This window comes from Thunnus albacares, chromosome 3 (genome assembly GCF_914725855.1).
Source record: "Thunnus albacares chromosome 3, fThuAlb1.1, whole genome shotgun sequence".
Lineage (NCBI taxonomy): Eukaryota > Metazoa > Chordata > Actinopteri > Scombriformes > Scombridae > Thunnus > Thunnus albacares.
Window position 1 is genome coordinate 21250019 of NC_058108.1, and position 12994 is coordinate 21263012.

The 12994-nt window shown below is 39.3% G+C and overlaps 1 long non-coding RNA gene across 8 annotated transcripts in view; it reads right to left on the reverse strand.

Annotated features, from left to right (window-relative positions):
* Window positions 1-12994, reverse strand: part of LOC122979465 — a 259931-nt gene that overhangs the window by 112180 nt on the left and 134757 nt on the right. For 5 of the 8 annotated variants that reach the window (XR_006402862.1, XR_006402860.1, XR_006402867.1 and 2 more), the window contains 2 exons: window positions 8314-8426; window positions 5290-5510 (listed from right to left, as the gene is read on the reverse strand). This is a non-coding gene — a long non-coding RNA (uncharacterized LOC122979465). Of the gene's footprint in view, window positions 1-4597; window positions 5511-6826; window positions 7830-8313; window positions 8427-12994 lie in introns of those variants that run through there. The other 3 variants (XR_006402863.1, XR_006402861.1, XR_006402864.1) reach the window with 2 other exon arrangements.

Genomic DNA, 12994 nt, shown 5'->3' on the forward strand with positions numbered 1-12994 from the left:
CCATAAACGGTCCGGCCATATGCTAGGTTTTGACCTAGTCTTTTTATTATCTTATATCTTACATTTTCTTCTACTGTAACAGGGATGCAAAATATTGGATTTTTTGCCAATATCCGATATACTGATATTTTCAACTCATTGTGGCTGATTGCCAATGCCGATACCGATATATGCACGTATTTTTTTCCAGCTGGCTAAGGAGACTATTATGCATGCAAGCATAGATTGTACTAAGTATGATCAAGAAAGACAATACATGAAGGAAGAACCTAGGAAGACTGGAGTTCAGGAGCTCAGCATTAAAACTTTAATGAACCTGCCAAGTGGGTGGAGCAGTAGAGTTTTCTTTGAGTTTATTAGACATTAGACAGGATTAATGTATAGGATTTAATCTCCGGTCCACACTCCGGAGCAGAGGGTGGTGGTGATGCATCTAATATGCTGGTTGCCAACTGCCATTATAAACCAAAAAGAAGAATTTTTTTTTCCAAACAGAGTGGTACATCCTGTCAGCTGACGTGTTTCCTATCTGTGCAGCCGAACATAGCAGTTCCTCCACAGACTGTTTCACCCTGATGGTCCCGATGCTTCCTCCGCAGGCTCCACTTCACTCAGCTGCCTGTCAGACACGAAGCTTCTTCCCACTTTAATCTGAATAACAAACTGTTGCTCGGTGCTCTGGTTGGATCCACATGGAGAGCCAGGGCTAATGTTAGCTGAGAGGCTAGCGGAGCGTTAGCCGCAGACCGGATGGAAGGTTTAAGTGGGAAGAAGCAGCTGATCTGACAGGCAGCTGAGAGAAGTGAGGCCTGTGGAGGAAGCACTGGGACTGTCAGGGTGTGCCAGTAATAATGCGCATCCCTAATTGTAACTTTTTTTAAAATATTGTTTAGAGCCTCTTGATTTTGGGTATATTTTTGACTGTTTATTTTTGACCGCTACGAACCGAACAACACCAAGTCAAATTCCTCATATGTAATCTGATTACTTACTTGGCAGTAAAGCTGATTCTGATTCAGGTGACTGTGTGGTACTAGCATTACCAATGGCAGATGAAACAGAGACAATCCAAGGGATCGTTGTCTTCAGGCTGCTGCAGCCAGCCTCCAAGGCTGTTTCTTTGGAACAGATCACCAGGGATTCAGGGAGTCAATTCAGCTTCACACAGATGTTCAAAATCGAATCCTGTGTTTCTGTGGTTATTGACAGGACCAATTCAAATGTCCCTTTTAATATGTTTGCAATGTGGTACCTGACAAAAGACTTTGCATTCAAGGCTCAGCAGGCTCCCACACACGCTCTTCCCATGATTATTTCAATTATGATGTGGCAGAATTCACTTTTCTTCATTAATAGAGACATGAATACACTTTATGTGGCCAAACTGTAATTATAACAAATATAATTTGTAATCTGAAACATTAACTGAAAAAATGTTGCATGACATACTCACTCTATAAACTTTGAAGACTTTGTCTTACCTCATGCAGAAAATAACCAGGCATATAAGGTAACATTCAACTTTGATATGACCAAACCTGGATTTATACGCATAATCTAATTACTATGGGTGATATATTTCTCAAATGATCCATGCAGGGTAAATGAATTAAGGACATAAAGATGATGATCTCCTCATCTGAAGTCATTGCTTTCCTCACAGATTTAAAAAAAATTTAAAAACTGTTTAATTTTAGTGGAGACGCAATGAGGTGATGGATTAAGGAGCCTTTGTTTTATGTCATAACAGTTAATGATTTTTTTAAAGAGATTTTTACATCAATCAGACTAGCACAGACAATGCTCGCAATGCTTAGATGAGCATTAAAATGTTTTTTGGTTGGTTTTCTGCATGGCTGACGTGTGCAAGGGCAAGGACGTGGAGACAAACAAGACAAATGCTGGGCATGTGATCCTAGGACAGTTTCCCTCCATAGTGATTTCATTTTCATGGCACCCTACCACTCCCACTTCCTGCAGAATAGGTCATCTGAGACCGTATTGAGGGCTGAGGAGTATCAGAATCTCTTTGATTGTATTTACCGTGATAAATCTTTCCATCTCTTGCTGGCGGTCACCATTTCTGATTGCTGTGTACCTGAAAAACTGCAAGCAAGAAAGTGTGTTGTGTTACAATGACATCCAGCAACTTAGGCTGGTTTTTAATGTAATTATAAAAATGTACAATAACAAATTGAAATTAACAAATATTTAAGCACCCTTGGCCCTTCCTTAAAAGTATCCTGCTGAGTTTTTGACGATTTGTAGCGCTATGGTGCAATTTCGTTAGTAACAATTTAGGTTTTTTATGAGGAAGGGAATTCATTCATTTGTTTATTAGGCCTCAAGGATACACAAAATGCCATTTGGTGGAAAACACTGAATGTAACCATAAGTTTGTTTGTTTGTTTACAAGAAAACTCCACATGGCGTCTTTATGGAACCCCAGGGTGTTACAGCGCTCACTGTGGGAAACATTGCCCTAGTGAACTAAAAGTGGCCCGGCAGCCATGAAAGTGTCACTCTGATCTTGAAATGAGATTGATCGCTTTTTAATGCAAGGGGGAAGTTCATAAGTAAACAACTGTTAAGGGAAGCAACAAGGACATAATGATGCCAGTCAGTCATAATGATGCCAGATATAATGATGTCAGTCAGGTAATGCATTTATACCTGACTGACTTGTAGATCCTTTACCAGCTTCTGCTACAAACACTGGATGACATACCGCAGCAATATTACAAACCAACAGTACATGTAATGTACTGTATGTATAGAGGCAGGTATTCTCCTCAGCACCAACCCTTCTATCACTTAAACCCTTTTAACCTCTATTTATATCCAGGGAAGTATTGCTAAGAGCACACACATTCACAACTAGTACAACCACCACCTGATCTGATGGCCACTGAGCAGCTCGATTGAGCAGTTGGGGGTTGAGGGTCTTGGTAGTAAGGGAGGGGTGCTGCTCTTTTAAGTTGCCCACCCAGATTTATTCTGCATGTCTGGAGAACCTTCCTTTCACAAGCCTGTCTTTAGGCCAACATTTATTTATGTATTTATTGTCTGCGCATTAAGGAGAGTTGGTGTGGTTGAGAGTAAAGGTAAAGCAGAGCATGCAGTGAGCACAGGCGCATTTAGTGTTCCTGCTGCAGTAGTAGGACTATATAATGTTGATCAAGTCCCTCTATATTAACTAACAACAGGTGTGCAGTTGGCAGAGTACTAGGGTCATGTGAGGCAAATGCTGGATATCAAAGGGTAGGTCACTCCACAACTGGGACCATGATCAGTGGCACTGTGTCAAAGTCTGATCCCGCTGGCAAGGACTGTAAGAAAACTGTTAATCACGGCTTTTTGAGAAGCTATGCTGTTTTGGACCCTCGACCGCCTGTCACCACTGTGACTGATGCTGTGATTCTTCTTAAGCACTGTAAGTACCTAGAGAGTCATGTTAAAGGCTGTGACTAGATGGTTCAACTGTTACTTTTATTATTGTGTCTTCTGTGAATCATCAAGAGTGCTTGAGAGTAAATCCTCTGAATCAAGTAGTTTGTTTAAACCTCTTCTTTAAAATAACAAAACACTGACTAAACCTTTTGAGTTAATATGGCAAACTTGTTATCATCCAGAGGATAACATTAGCATTTAGTCCAATATTCTCTCTCCTTTTAGCTATGTTTTGGTCTTCACCAGGAAAATATCTGATTCTTAAGCTGCCAAATGCTTTACAAAGCTTTTTCACTGATAACTGCTGCAGCTGAAAACGAAAATGATGAATGTGTAGAGAGTGAACCAAGGCAGAGTCGGGCCATAATTCTCTGTGGGTTCTTCACTATAAGTGAGCCCTTTCATATATGAACAGTCATGTGATCTATTGTTAATCTAAAAATATTGATTATAGCCACTTTAAGCCATTTAGAGATCCTTACTGGTAAGTCAGATGTTCCCACTGTCTTCCATACATCTGTGCCATTCAGACATCCGTTTTAAGCTGTAAATTGTGGCAACAAATGAATAAAGACTTTGAGTTTAAAGGGTGGGTGGTGGAAAAAGAGATGTCACCACACCAATAAACGGTGTGAAAGAGGGAGCACCAGCACAAAAGCGGAAGAATGGTAAAGAGGAAAGTGTCCGGAAACCCTTTTAAGAGGAGGAAGGAAGAGATTTTTCTTTAATCCCTGTGAGGCAAAGCGACTTAATGGAAACTTCTTCTTATCAGGCATGATGCAGAGACCTTACCATTGCCTGTGCTTCACTTTGATGTGTCTGAGAGAGAGACCACTAAAGACTGCTTCACCACATGCGTGCACACAGACAGCCTCACAACCCTTTAGTTGGCTACACTGTACAATAGATCTTTGCTGCAAAGATATGGTGTTCTAAACGTGTTGGGTTTATTGTTGTTCCCACTTCCCCCTCAACTTACATAATTCCAAAAAGCATTTCATTTTTAAATCAGATTCCCATGTGCTGCCCTTAGATATTGCTATTGTACACAAATATGCCTGTTTTTTTTTTCTTCTTGCCTAAGTTATGAAAATGTGCATGTAAAAGCTTTTAAAGGGAATTATCACAAAAAGAGAAACAGGTGCACTCTGATCATGCATGCTTACCCTTTATTTAGTGCGCATAAGGCAGGGAGGTTGGCTTTCGTTTCAGCAAAAGTGCCATACTTTCCAACTGAGGCTGAATTGTGTCGGGCGCATTTGTCTGATTCACACAGTTAAAACAACTACCTGCTGTCATTTTGCAAGAACACACAATTTAAAACATATAATATTAACCACAAACAAATCAAATGAGAAACCATCCTTCATGCAGATATTCAGAGACAAGCTTTGCGGGTTTGAGACATGATTACGGTGCTGATAATGCTATGTGTGGAGTGGTTTGATGCAATATTAACACAATCGTAATAACACAATGCCTTTTGTACACCGTGCCAGAACAGAAGTGGCGTATCCCCTGCAGCGATAACAGCAGCATTCTGTAATCACCATAGTGACAGTACTGCTTTAAAACACTGTGATGATCATGAAGTATTGGCTGCCCACATCAAAACACTGCGAGTAAACAAAGGCAGAGACTGAATGTCCTCTGTCACAATTACTTGCTGATTCTCCTCAGTCACATGGGAAGCCTTGATCATGACCTGCTTATTATGTGGCTCGCCCATTTAAAAAACACATGCTGTGGATAACGTTTATGTTTGTCAAGATTGCAGGGGAGGTAGCAGAGGAAGGTGGCGGTAATACAAATCAGTAATCTAAAAATACCTACACACACTGAATTCTGATACTTTTATTGTATTTGGTTTGGGGTTCTTTTGGATTTTTTTTGTTTGTTTTCCCCCAGTTTGGAACACTCAATTCTTATGCATCATAGTTCTTGTCACAGCTAACTCTTCTGTTGGCCTGGAGAGTGCTGATACAATCTCACAGTATATATCCTCATATCGTCCACCCCTAGAGGGAAAATAATTACATCTCGGCAGCCCTGAAGAAGCTCTGAAAAGAGCAAATAAGAAAAATAATAATGAACACATGCTCTCTCTTTCTAATACATATGCACACTCACAAACAAGTCATAGCAAGCATTGTATCAGTGGCCATACATTATGTACTCATCAGCCCTGACAGATAGCACATGTCAAAAAGGCAATTGCCCTCAAAAACGGCAGAAAAAAAAAAGACAGCATGAGGGAAATAAGCAAGCAAACAGACAACTAGTCAAGCAGGCGAATAGGGTGGAGAGGAAATAAGACAAAGAATGAGGGGGAGGGACAGAGACATGAGGGATTATCTGTCATTCAGCCCCTTTTTTTCATATCACATGTTCAATACTAAACATACACCAGACTAAGGGATCACATTGGTGTTGTGCTGTGTACATGGTATATATTTGAAAAGCAATTGTGAACACAATCATTTTAAAGACTGAAATAAAAAAATAAAAGTATCTTTGTACATATCATTCAAAGTCAGTCAAACTGCAAACCTTGTATTCAGTAAAATGCACTGCTGCCATCGTCTCAATCAGGCAACCTGGCATTTTAATCAGAGGTGTACTTGTAGGTGGCTAAAGCCAGACTCTGTTGATTATAAGATTATTAAAATCCTGACAGATACTGAAATCTCACTGTCTCATACACAAAGAAAAATGTAACAAATGATCTGTTCTTGAATTATGAACCTCACTCAGACTACAAGATTAGAAAACAAAGGAACATTGCAGACTCCAGGATATTAACAAGATTATCTTTTCAGTGGAGCTACACGTCACCTAGCTTCCTCTCACATAAACTCATCTCCCTTAAATTCTGATTGGATTTGACTTCTACTAAAATTTATACATTTAGGAAGTGAAGCATTTAGGCATTCAGGATGCCACAGAACACCTTGTCTTGTGTGCTTATTACACACACCCTTCTGTTCCTGCTGTAGTCCATGTGGTCTCCACTTATATATATTAGTCTTGTTCCAGAAATAAGTAGCTAACTGGTATCACCATATTGAACAGGATGCTTTTCTCATCTTGGGGCTTCTGTATTTAAGTAACTCTTTAAATTCTAATGTTGTCCAGTCCACAGAACCTTAAACTCTAAAGCCCTTTAATATTTTTGTATGAAGTATGAAAGGTTGACTGGACTGTCCAGTTGATTATTTCTGTCATTTTCCATTTCCTTCAGCTGTTCAGTAAGTAACGTTTGGGTGTTGTTCAAAGGGGAGGGGTGGGGGTGCCTTTATTTGATTGTAATAGCAAAGATACAGACAGGAAATGCAGGGAGAGAGAATTGGATATGACATGCAACAAAGTTCTGTACCTGGAATTGAAACTTGCTTTCTTTAATGGTTGCTGCAGCTTTAGCTCTGAGAGGCTTTAAATGGAAACCTGGTAACCACAGACTCACTCAGTACCTGGTAATTTTCCATAATGTAGAGAGATTGAGCTCTTTAGAGCAGCACTACACTGGATACTTATTTGGCTTATTGCAGTATTTTCATGGCATCATGTATTGCAGTAGAGTTGTTGTGTGTAATCATTTAAGCAAATCTACCAGATCAGTAAAAATACTATATTCTGCCATGTTAAGATGACAAATGGGAGGGATGTAGGGATGCGTCTCTGACAGAAAAGGACTGTCATTGCATCATTAATTTTTTCATAATATTCTGTTAGTTATTTGATCTAGATTGTATGAACTAGTAGGGAAGTCTGTTGAAATGGCAAAATAATTGTTATATTTTAAGTAATAGTCTGGGAAAAGATATTTTTGTCACTGTCTTATGTCAGTGGGAACCTTCTCATGGTATCTCATTATCAAACCCTGCATCCCACTTTATAGAGCGCTTTTGATATTGCAAGGGCATGCTATTGACTGCCTGGGGTTACCACCTGACTTGATGAATAAACAAGCAGATTTAGTCGTGCTCTGCACAGGGGAGGATCCACATACATCATGCATGATGCAAGAGGCATGGTGGGAGGAGGCAGGGCATGAGTAGGAAGGAGACGGGCATGGCCTCTGGGCACCACAGGCCCCTCTGCTGGGATCCATTTACAATCGCAGCATAAAGTAAAAAGTTGTGGTTGTGTGTGAGAGTATGAGACTGATTCTATGTGTGAGAGAAATGAGAAACAGCAATTTAAAGAAGCTGCACTGGTTATTTATTATTTAAGTATACACTGACATTTTCTGAATTTGTCACAGTTGTTACAGATTTCATGAAAGCTGATGCGAAATTAGACTCACTTTGGCAAACACTCACATATTAGCTAACAAACAGGTGGTAATGAGTGTTGTAAGATTCTTGAATGTGGGTATCCTAATTAGAGATTAAAGGAAAATAAAGGAAATAACATTTGATTAGCTTGTTTTTGTATAAACTTCTAGCACTCATACATAGAGAAATCCAGCAGAGAAAAAAGACAAAAACAAATGTTAAAGCTATTTCCAAAAACAAAAGTAACCTTTATAGGTTTTTCAGTAAATAGTCTTCCTCTATACTTGTAAAGCAAACTAAGAAAACATACTTGTGAAAATGAAAATACAAATTATTATTGACAGATGAAAAAATACCAGAATCACCAGATCACTTGTTATTCAAAAAATTAAATTGTCATAAAAATGAAGACTTTATCAAGAGTTAACCCTACTCCACAAGCTTTTGTTCTGCTTTTGCACCATTCTTTTTAAACAAAATGAATGGTGTAGAACAGAGGCAAAACTAAAATCAAAGGGTTCCCAAGGAAAATTGTTATCATAGCATTGTTTAAGGTGAATTTGATGAACAAAGCAATATTACTTACTGTGTAGGGTTGGGTGATCGTTTCATATCATCCAACCTTGGTTACTCAATTGCCAGGGAGTGGCGGGTAGCAGGGGGGTGGGGGGAGTTGCGTCACAGCTCATGTCAATGTGTCTGTGTGAGACAATATCACAGCATCATGTTTGGTTTAACATTATGATCTTATCATTAATATCACAATCCAAATCATAACCATAACGTTATCTACTCTTATGAAGTGCAGAGCAAAGTTTGGGTGAGCAGGCATATGGAGGACAGAGATGCTGGGTGTCAAATCCGTGGAAAAGAGACGTCAAACTGGTTTGTAATTAAGGATTTGAAATTCACTTGTCACTCTTGCTAATTAACGGATCTCAGCGGGTGGACAGGCCGCTCCACCACAAACATCTCTAAATGGACAGTAGGGCACAGATTCTAGGGATTATTTTTATAGTGTTTTAGCTCTGAAAGTAAGTTAGTTAAAATTGCCTTAATGTCAGCATAGGAAAAACCAGTTGTCGATCATCCCTTCAATCGTTGATATATAATCGGATCGCCAATCAATACAAGCCTTCTACTGTGTGTTTTAGGTTTTGTTTTGTTTTTCTTTTTTTTAGCAACGGCCTGATGATGGTGATGGATTTCTAGCTGCTGTCGCGGCCGCTGTCCATGGTGCTGATTCCATAGTTGCTCTGGGTGTTTGCAACATTTGATTTGTGCTAGCGGCCTAGAATTGAACTGATAGTCAACAGTTTGCTTTGATTGATTTGTTTAAGATCCTAGTAGTCGAGTCTCCATTAAGCTTTTTTTAGTTTTAAAGTCAGAAGTTATACATTATGGGGTGTGTTACAACTGCATTACAGTTTACTTAACAATCTCTGCTTTTTTAATGGAAGAAAACTACATAAAAATGCATTTTGTTATATACAGTATAGTAAGCAACAAACTGGTGATGCACAGTAAGAGACAGATAAGCTTAACTACTACAGTGACAGAATACTAGATATTAATGCTCCAATATGTGATCCTCCACTCATTGCAGTTTTTCCAGTTTAACGAACGTTTATTGTAACTTTGACATCACTTTGCAAAATCCACCTCTGCTACTTATGATGAGCTTAGTTGACCTGCCTGAAAGAAATATGGAGTGCAGGCCCGATGTGCTACACTGGAACTTCCTTGTACAAGGTAGGATAATAAAGAGGAGGTTGGGGAGTTTGCCTAGGAGCAGTTTTGCACCGGGTGAAACATTCATAACAGTGTTGAAATTAGTGAAATATTGTAGCTCTTTCAAAGGCGGACTTAGAATTGACTGAAGTGTATCTTCAATTTGTTGCACCACAATCTGAATGTTTTCCAACATTGTGTTGTGCCACATGAATGAATGATTAGCAAAGTCTTTTTTTTCTCAGTATTCCTCCATTTTTCCTGCAAGACATGTTTGACTTTGAGGACTGGGCTGATAAAAATGACCCACCCCATCTCTTATAATCTGACTAGGTATAGAGTAGCTATGCAGTTATTTGTTAAATGCTGTTGTAACATTGTAGTAAATACCATACATGTAATTTGTCCATGTATAAAGCTGATAATACACTATGTGGCCTAAACATTGTGCTTCTTTGTGGCAGTGATAAAGAAAAAAATCACAGTTAAATGGTACTTGAAACACACTAGCCAAATTAAATGGATCATGGCAAGCAGACTGAAGTTACATTTCACTTCAGTGGTCAACTATTCGGCAGGCCAACAGGATTTTGTCTGACCCTTCTCATGTGTTGAACTCTGAGGATGTGCTAATGAATTCTTGAGGGAGGTACAGGGTCCCTTTGTGTAGGCACAGTCGTTATAAACATTCATTTGTCCCTTTATCAGTGAAACTTATTAATGGACAACTTGTGGAGGACAGACACAAGGGCAGAGAAGAACTCAGATAACTGTTGCTCTCTACCGATTTTGTGCTTGTTTGTAAGCATTTAATTTATTTACAGTTCAATTGTGTATGCTTGAGATGTTTTTGCCTTAGAGCTGCAGTTTTTTTAATAGAGTGAACAGTTTTTGTACTAATTCGCTGGTAATTTTTTATCTTCAGCCAGTGTCTGCACATTTGTTCTTATTTATTTAGTTTTTCTTACTGTGATGATGTTGCAGCAATTTCTTTTATCCAAGACAAACTTCTCCTGAGGGAGACAATAAAAGTGACCTTGACCTTGACCTTATCACTCAGCTTCACTGCTGTGGTCATGCATGTATTATGCATGTAGTAGATACTGACTGAATCAGTCTAAGGAAAAATTATTTGATGGTTACAAGTTTAAAGCCTTTTAAATTCTTGAAATGTTACTCATGAATATTCATCATACTGAGATCATACAGTTACACTGAATGCCCTTCAGAATGGCATAATAAATAATTTCTTCTTTTCTGACTCGTTACAGACGAGAGCAATAGAAATCAATTAAGTATAACAGACAGTGATGAGACTAGTATTGATGAACAGGAGCAAGACAAGGACACTGAACAATGAGCAATTGAAATCGCAGATGACGAACAGGGGGGAGAGAGAGAGAGACCTGAGGAAGGAGAAATTATGATGTTAGGCGTGATATAAAAAAAACTCACTGATCAAAAAGCGAGTAGATATTAAGATTAGCAAAAGCACCAGTAACAAGTAGTTGGCTAAACAAGTGAAAACTTCTTCATTATAATCAAGAGTTCTTTTACTGACAAAACAATCTCACCTTAAGATCAATTTAGGAGCTTTCAATCATATCACATAAACTTCATCAGCAGATGGAGTTGTCAAAATTGTCATTGAAATGTAGATGCTCAAATTAAAATTTTTACAGCACTTTATGGATTGGCTTAACAGTTAAATTTCAAAGCTTTCAATCCTATCCCACAATCTGCATCAGCAGATGGAGTTTGCCCAGTTGTCGTCTGCTGATATTCCATCTGTGCTCCAGTATGATTAACAGATGCAGAACATCTACTAAATTAACCTTGTGGTTAGATTGCTTCATTTGTCCACTACCCTTTCCAAGAATGAACTCTGAAACTCGGTCTTGGAAAAAGTCCATAACAGAGTTTCTGCCAGTGTATTGAAAGGGCAGTGACCTGCCAAGCCTGAGTTGACCCCTCGCCGGGCCTAAGTATCGGGGAATTTTTAAAAAAATGTATTAGAAGATGTTTACTAGACTAAAACATATTTACAAGTAGCACAGCCCCCTTAACAAATAGCTCAGTGCGTAGCTAGTGTGTGGTCAAGAGATAAAGAGAGGGAGAGAGCGTGTGTGTGTGACGGTGAGGCTACAGTGACCAGAGCACAGAGTATGAAGTTAGTGTGTGTACAGTCGAGGCTATTTGTCCGCTACAAATAGCCACAACTTCTCAAGACCCAAGCTGAAGTGAAGGGTGTTAGTCCCGAAGCTAGCAACAACTTTGGCCCAGTCTCACTTAAGGTGGACTCCTTTAACCTTTTAACATCCACCGGGTCACCGGCGACCCGCTTAAGCCAGTTGTAAGTGGTAGCATCACACAGTAATGAGTCAAAGCAATTGTCACAATTTGGCCAATTGGAGATGATTGGAGAGGTTCGGGGACACCAGTGACACCACAAAATAAAACTTCCTAGCTCCCATAAGGTTAGGCCTAGAGGTCTGGAATTTTATACAGGTTGACAAGATGTACAAGGTATGTGGTGTTCTGCATAGTTCTGGCATAAAGTGTGTCCTAATTATTCTTATTCAAATATGACTTATAGACGAGGACCAAAAACACTTTTTTGAGCCTTGTTTGAACTGATGTAGTACTGTTTGTGTTTTAGCCACATGCTAAACAAGCACATTTCCAGAAACTAGAAGATGTCACTTGTCAAATGAAGCCTAATACATCATGGCCTTACAGTTCTTCTGTTATAAGCTTTTCTATTTGGGTATACCAAATAGGCGAAAATTCTATAAAAAGGGTGGATGTTAAGGGGTTAAGGACCAGCTATTCTCCTCTGAGCAAAATTTTTTTCTTTTTTTTGAAGGGAAATTTAAACACCTACATTCCCATGACTACTGGGCAAGCTTTGTCTGCTGATGAAGGTCATCTTATATGAGTGAAAGCTCCAGATGATCATAGGGGGTTATAAGGGTTACTCTAGGTCTAGCATGGGCCTTGAGGTCATTCTACAATTCTTAAGCAGAAGGAGACATTCTCTCCTCTAACTGTTTGGATGTTTGGGGAAAGCAGGAGCCACTCTGATAAAGAGTGAACCGGGGTTGTCCCGGTAACCAAGGTCAGGGAGATGGCCCGAGACTCCCTAGACAACACAGATAGGTGAATGCGTAGATTCATGGGCATAATCAGACATTCAAACCAGAATGTGCTGATAAATATTCTCAGCATAAGACATCAAGGCTCCTGTACACTCTTCACTGTTGAGTTGACCACTGACCAGCGTTTGTGCACAACACCAGAACAGCTACTAAACAGATCTTGAGCTGACAGTTTTGTTGCATTCCATTTCCAAGGTCAAGTATAAACTTTGGAACTCAAGAGTACTTTGATTTCAGTTTTATCGACTAGAAACACCATGTCTACATATTTTGTGAAAGGTCGGCTATAGCTCAGGTGGTTTGATCCCAGCTCCTCCTGTCTTACATGTCAAAGTGTCCCTAAGACTGAACACTGAACCCCCAAAGTGTTCCCAATGT